Raw genomic sequence first — 6879 nt, forward strand, 5'->3', positions numbered from 1 at the left:
AGCTACGTCCATCTTTTATACAGTCTATGGTTAGTTATCACTGTGAGAATTGCAGCATTTAGCAAACAACTGGTGTGTAAGCACAGAGCCGCTAATATGGACACACACTCTTAGTCTTGTATTAAAATCATATTTTCCACTGAAATGTCCTCTCCGATATGAGATTATTTTTTAATAATCCCACGCAAGCATTCATTCATTGCTTTTGTTTGTTAATGAGTGATAACAAAAAACAACAAGTGACCTACATGCTTCTGGATTTGTATTCACGGCGCTATTTAAAATAAAAGCCTTGATATTTAGCGGGAGGTGCAGCTACTGTTCTGCCACACTGGTGCATTATACATCGAGCCGGGCAGAAAAGCCGGCAAATAAAACTTCAGATGTGTCAGTCTGTGTCAGTGGCCATAATGCAGTCTTTGATCAAGGCCTCGCTGGCTTCTGAGATCATTTGCGCTGCTTTTAATGCTGCTGCTACACAAAATAGGGGAAACAGTTTAATCTCAAGGAAGAGCTAACTTCTCCCTTTTGAGAAAACGCACTTGATCATTTTAAACAGGATTTATAAAAGGGAAATTTATCTCTTGCCTTCAAGTCAAGGAGTCAGCCTGTGGTTGTCACGCTTCAGCTGGGACTCTGATTGGATTTTTTTTTATTTGTGAGAAAGGCAGAGAGGGGAGGTTGGTTAGCTTAATTGGTGAAATTTGAATTCAACCCTGACAAGTTGCAATATAAATACAAGGCAGTGGGAGGCCCGGGCAGGCTGAGTCACAAAACAACGCTGTGCCTTCAGGGTGAAAATTAACCTCAGAAACAACAGAGGAAAAAGAAAAAGATAACATCAATGGGGAAAAAAAGCTCTCTGTATCGCTGACACCTTTACAGCGCTGTTATGCCTGGCAGCCATATTGGAGGTCCAACAGCTATGAACTACTGAGTACGCCTCTAAACGTTAAACTCAGCCGTCTCGCTGGAATAATGTGAGAAGTGTTGTTGAAACCGATCACGCCGCCGCCGCTGCTACTTGTCCTTGTCAGCAGCAGCTACTAGTCGAGGTACATTTACACTATGATTACTGATGATTAGGAGGGTAAATGTTTAATATTTTGATTAGTTATTTGTGTATTCTATACTCTTAAATGATCTGCTAAATATCCTCTATGTCTGAGCTGCTTTTATTCTTTTATTCCCATATAATGCTACATATTTTTATTTTTTTCCCCCACTGCAATTTTATTTTGTGGTTCATTCTTGTATTTCTGTATCTGGATGAAAGTGATGCACAACAAAAAGTTGCCTGAATATTCGGGCAGGCGATGCCAAAGTTTCCAAATCATCATCGTAATAGAAGTAATGTTAAAAAAAAGGCAAAACAGAAGCTACCTGTGTGTAATTCGAGTGCATCGTGCGTCGCTTTATGTTACAGAGAGGTGGGATTTCAACCACTCTGTGAACAATTCGGTGCAGCTTGTCCTTGGCCACAACAACAGCAGCAGCAGCGTTTTAAAATAATACTCACATCCTTCCCACTAAAATAGAAAGCACGATGCAGAAAATCGGGATGAATAACTCGACTATTTCGGTTCCTCGGCTTGGACTGAGCAGAGGTCAGTTTTTTTATCGCATGTCGGTGCCGTGATCTCATCCTGTTCTTCTCCACTTCGCTGCGTTACTCATCTCCCTTCGCAGAGGCTTGGATCTCCATAATTTACACATCAAACTCTCTACTGTATTTTCCCCCAAATCAAATAGTGACTGCGGACGTCTTCCCTCCCAGAGCCCCGGACGTCTGAGGACTCAATTTCAGCCCGCATTGATTTAACAAAGGCAGTTCTGTGTTTCACTTAGGAGACGCATATTTTTTCGTCCTTGCTCTGCCTGTCGCAGTTCCTCCAACCAACTATGAGGCTTGTGGGAAGCGACCGACTGAGTCCCAGTTTTTTTCTTTTGCTTCGTCACCACCATCATGCCTCCCCTTTACAGCGTCCCTTTTTCCCGGCCCGTCAGCTGTCTGTGCCGCATTCACAAATGTCATTAAAATGCCTTGTCCTAAATTGTCTGCGTCAACAGCATTTCATAATGTTTTCCTTCTGACTTTGTTCTTTTTTTTTTTTCCTGCATATTTAATTCCTTTGCTTTTACTTTTGCAGCAGCGTCACTCTCTCTTTGTGCAGCCTTTATATCTTCCAAACAGAATTGTCAGGCAAAACAAATGCTTGCTTTGCCTTTGACTGATTGAAGTAATAAATGACGGCAAATACCATTCAGTTAAAATCCACTTTTGTCTAATAAAAAATGTGTCCAAAGGAAAAATAACGTCAGCAAGTACAACTTAGAAAATTAATTACAGATCCATTAAATATATCTAACTGAATTGGTTTTAAAAAAGGCTAAGCAGGCTTTTCTTAACGCGCATTATCTCATGCTGTCGTTGTATGAGTCGATCGTGAGAAATTAGAGCGGATAAATAGATACCGGCCGCCCCCGGGGCTCAGAAAACATCCTATGCAGTGTACACTTGACTTCTCGGTGTGTGTGTGTGTGTGTGGGTTTCTACAGCAGGAAATATCAGCTGTGGGAGGGTTCGGATCTTAAGCAAAAAAAAAAGTTGCTTTGAATCCCGAGATGCCTCACTCAGCTTTTCAAAACTCTTCCATCTCTTATCACTACACAAGACCTCGGTTTCACCCCGAGAAAAATCCGGTCGCACCGGGTTTGAAACACAGAACAGGATGTTTTGTTCCTGAAAACGTGTAATTGACACATTAGAATATTTTCCTAATATAAACTCGTATTAAAAGAAGAATCCTGTCTTTTACAAAGGAAGGAAAAAGCAAAATAAAAAACACAACTTGGGAACCACAGAGCTTCATCTCTGCTGTTTGCAGATGATGTTGTTCTGTTGGCTTCATCAAACCAGGACCTCCAGCGTGCACTGGGGCGGTTTGCAGCTGAGTGTGGGGCGAGCGGGATGAGGATCAGCACCTCCAAATCCGAGGTTCTCGACCGGAAAAAGGTGGCTTGCCCTCTCCGGGTCGGTGGAGACTCCTCGCCTCAAGTGGAGGAGTTCAAGTATCTCGGGGTCACGAGTGAGGGGCGGGTGGAGCGTGAGATTGACAGACGGATCGGTGCAGCATCTGCAGTATTGCGGTTGCTGTACCGGACCAGAGAGAGCTGAGCAAGGAGGCAAAGCTCTCTTTTTATCGGTCAATCTACGTCCCAACCCTCACCTATGGTCATGAGATCTGAGTAATGACCGAAAGAACGAGATACAAGCAGCCGAAAATGAGTTTCCTCCGCAGGGTGGCTGGGCGCTCCCTTAGAGATAGGGTGAGGAGCTCGGTCACACGGGAGGAGCTCGGAGTAGAGCCACTGCTCCTCCACGTCGAAAGGAGCCAGCTGAGGTGGCTCGGGCATCTGTTTCTGATGCCTCCTGGACGCCTCCCTGGGGAGGTGTTCCGGGCGCCTCCCACCGGGAGGAGACCTCGGGGAAGACCCAGGACACGCTGGAGGTACTATGTCTTCCAGCTGGCCTGGGAACGCCTAGGGCAGGGGTGTCAATCTCAAAAGCACAGTGGGCCAAAATTTAAAACCTGAACAAAGTCGCGGGCCAACATTGAACAAATGAACCTTTTAATATGGACCGAAACAAATTTTGCTTTAACATTGAATATGAACAAGCAACGCTTATTACCAAACATTATATATAACTTAATAGTGGAGACATGCAAAATCAAATTATAAATAAAAAACCACATCAATGGCACAGTGACAGTTGTAGTGTGAAGTCGCTATGCCTACTGTCACAGAGGAGAGGGAGTTTCTGGGTCCTGTCCTGATTGACGCGCCAAAACAACAACAGGGCATTATGGGATTTGTAGTATTAGCGGTGAATGCGCTGTACAGTATAATACCGGGGGCAGCTCTAGTAGTCATTTGGTATTGTCTCGCGGGCCAAATATAATTACAAAGCCGGCCAAATTTGGCCCACGGGCCAGAGTTTGACACCCCTGGCCTAGGGGTCCCCCCGGAAGAGCTGGGGGAGGTGATCGGGAAGTCTGGACGGCTCTGCCTCCGCGACCCGACTCCAGATAAGCGGGAGAAGATGGATGGATGGAAGGAAAAAACTGTGAACTGTATTGTGGAGAAGCAGGCCGCCGTGGTGTCACCTCAACGCATTGACTGATGGCAGCGAGTTAGTATATTTCGTTAATGGGTGCCGGCTTTTAGAGGAACCTTTACCGATTGCTTTGTTTGGCCTCCTGCCCAAAAGGAGAAAATAAGGGGGATAATCGAGCTTTATTGCGCGCTGTTTAACTGTTGATAAGTGTTAGTTTGTTTAATGGCTTCATTTATGTCTTATTTAATTACCGCCACCGTTTGAGAGAGCGGTACAGTCAAGGTGGTCCTCTGTGTGTTGGCTTGCTTTTTTTTTCCTCACTACAACTAAATCACAGGCAGAGACGGTCCCAAGCAGTCATTTTGCGCAATTCATAGCAGCGACTCTGTTGAAGGATCATGCTTTTGAAATTTTTGATCCAGTACAAAAGGCTCATTGAGTTAAACTCGCATTAGATGCGGTTAAAATAACCCGAGTTCATACCTCTCATTTATTACAATTACATCTGAGACTCGGTGCTAAGCTCCCGTTTCTCTGAAGAAGAAAACCCAGAACAGCGCCGAGCATTGTGTGAAGGGAGGACCGGCTCGCTGCGGATGAAAAACTTATTCTATTTGCGGGAAGAAAAAAAGTCTTTGTGGCCCAAATCGTGACATATACTCGGTCTCTCTCTGTAAAACACAAGATAACAGAGCATTACCGATATGTGAAAATACTAAATATTGTGAAGAGACACTGACATATAGAATAAAAGCAGAATGCAGTTTTGGTCAAGTTGAGCAGGGAGACGTGTTTAGGTGTTTCTGGAGCTCATCTTTGGGCTTTTGGGGAAAGAATTTTAAAATTATTGTGCAGCAGACAGGATAGTCTTTCATCCACTTGGACAAAACATCCATCCATTATCTATACACTGCTGAATCCTCACTAGGGTCGCGGGGGGGCTGGAGTCTATCCCAGCTGACTCAGGGTGAAGGCAGGGGACACCTGGACAGGTAACCAGTCTATCACAGGGCTACACTTAGAGACAGACAACCAAGCACACTCACATTCACACCTACGGACAATTTACAATCACCAATTGACCTCAACATGTTTGGGGACCGTGTGGGAGGAAGCCGGAGAACCTGGAGAGAACCCACGCTGCACGGGGAGAACATGCAAACTCCACGCAGAAAGATTCCGGTGCCCCCACCGGGACGCGAACCGGCGACCTTCTTGCTGCGAGGCAACAGTGCTACCAACTGCGATTCTGGCACGTTATTTTGACAAACCACCAAAACATTGAAACACACCCACAGAACCCAAAGGATCCACTACCAGACACCACAGGACCCCCCCCTAGAGATCCAGCGTTGGTGGCGCTAGATGGGCCCACGTAATACCGGGCAGATGGGCTTAATGTTGTGGCTAATTGCTGCACACGCTGATTCCTACGACAACACAAGCTTTCTGTGGAGCGTCACCCTGCTGTCCTTTATCAACTGATTTATATTTTTGCACTTGAGCCTCATGTTCTCTGTCAGGAACACAGAGACACTTGTTTTTTTATGAACGTCCCATCAAGTGGAAGCATTTTGGATGTCTTGCGCATCATCTTAAAAATGACATTTCATCATTTGTTGGGATCTCGGGCAGAATTTTAAACTTTTTAATCCTCTACTGATGAAGAACAAGGTGTTTGAAAACTCTTAATCCACACGAATACCTTTTTCAGAGTCTGGCAGAATGACAAAACGGGGACAATCGCACCCTCAAGCCAATTTGGCTCCATTAAAAGTAGGTCGGATTGGTTATTAGAAATGCAATGTACACATGGAACGCTGTCATTGTGTTACTCTGACACTTAAAAAAAAAACTTCTGGAGTTACAAGAAATGCGATTTCCAGACATATGCATGAACAATTATTTGCAAAGATCACTGGAGGATATTGTCGGGCAGCCGGCCGCGCCGAATCTAAAACTGTGTGCACAATATCCATGTGTTCGGATTTTAAATAAGTTATGACTCAGACAAAGAGTGCAATTTTGATGGTAATTGCAGCTGTTGGGCGCTGTCTGGTTAGGGTTTTAAAGTACCTTAATTGCCTCCATGAGCTGTGTGTCACCATTACTGCCACAGCTCCCACTGCTGATATCGATAAGCAGGCCAAACCACAATGACTAACTTGTTTTGAGAACGCCACATGTCCCCTTCTACCGTCTTCGCTTCGTGACTCTCCCTTTGTGTTCCAGCAAACCCTGCCGCACCCACCTGGGGAGGCGCAACGCAACAGTTCTGAAAACCTGTGAAGCAGATAAACGCTCAACACAGATGTTGGGTACAAAACGCAAACCTACACGTGGAGTTAGAAATATAATCTTGCCGCCGAACTGGAACTGAAACAAACACAGCAGTTGCCAGATATGTACGTGCCGGGCAGGCGGCGCGCCTCGACTGTGATTTAATTCCAGTGTATCATCGGCTATATGGTTGGGTTGTGATTAAACAATCTTCAGTGCCAGGTGGCAGTGCGGCATACGCAGTCAATTCAAACTGAGACACAAAGGAAATTCAGCGCTTGTGTAAATATTAATGTTGAATCCAAGAAAACTTAACTGAAACACAGACAGTACAACAACAGTTTAATCACATTTCTATACAACTAACCTGCATTCTCAATTATATCTTAAGGTAAACGTATTCTCTTCCAGGTTGCACAGATTTGTAACGTATCACAAATGTATTTCTAATAAATATTTTTGCCATTTTTTGCATTTTC

The 6879-nt window shown here is 44.7% G+C and overlaps 1 protein-coding gene across 1 annotated transcript in view; it reads right to left on the bottom strand.

Annotated features, from left to right (window-relative positions):
• The window catches only part of flrt1a (fibronectin leucine rich transmembrane protein 1a), a 17714-nt gene that overhangs the window by 10335 nt on the left and 500 nt on the right, over positions 1-6879 (bottom strand). The gene's annotated exons all lie outside the window — the stretch shown is intronic.

This window comes from Stegastes partitus, unplaced genomic scaffold (assembly GCF_000690725.1).
Source record: "Stegastes partitus isolate 25-593 unplaced genomic scaffold, Stegastes_partitus-1.0.2 Scaffold430, whole genome shotgun sequence".
NCBI classification, from domain to species: Eukaryota; Metazoa; Chordata; class Actinopteri; family Pomacentridae; genus Stegastes; species Stegastes partitus.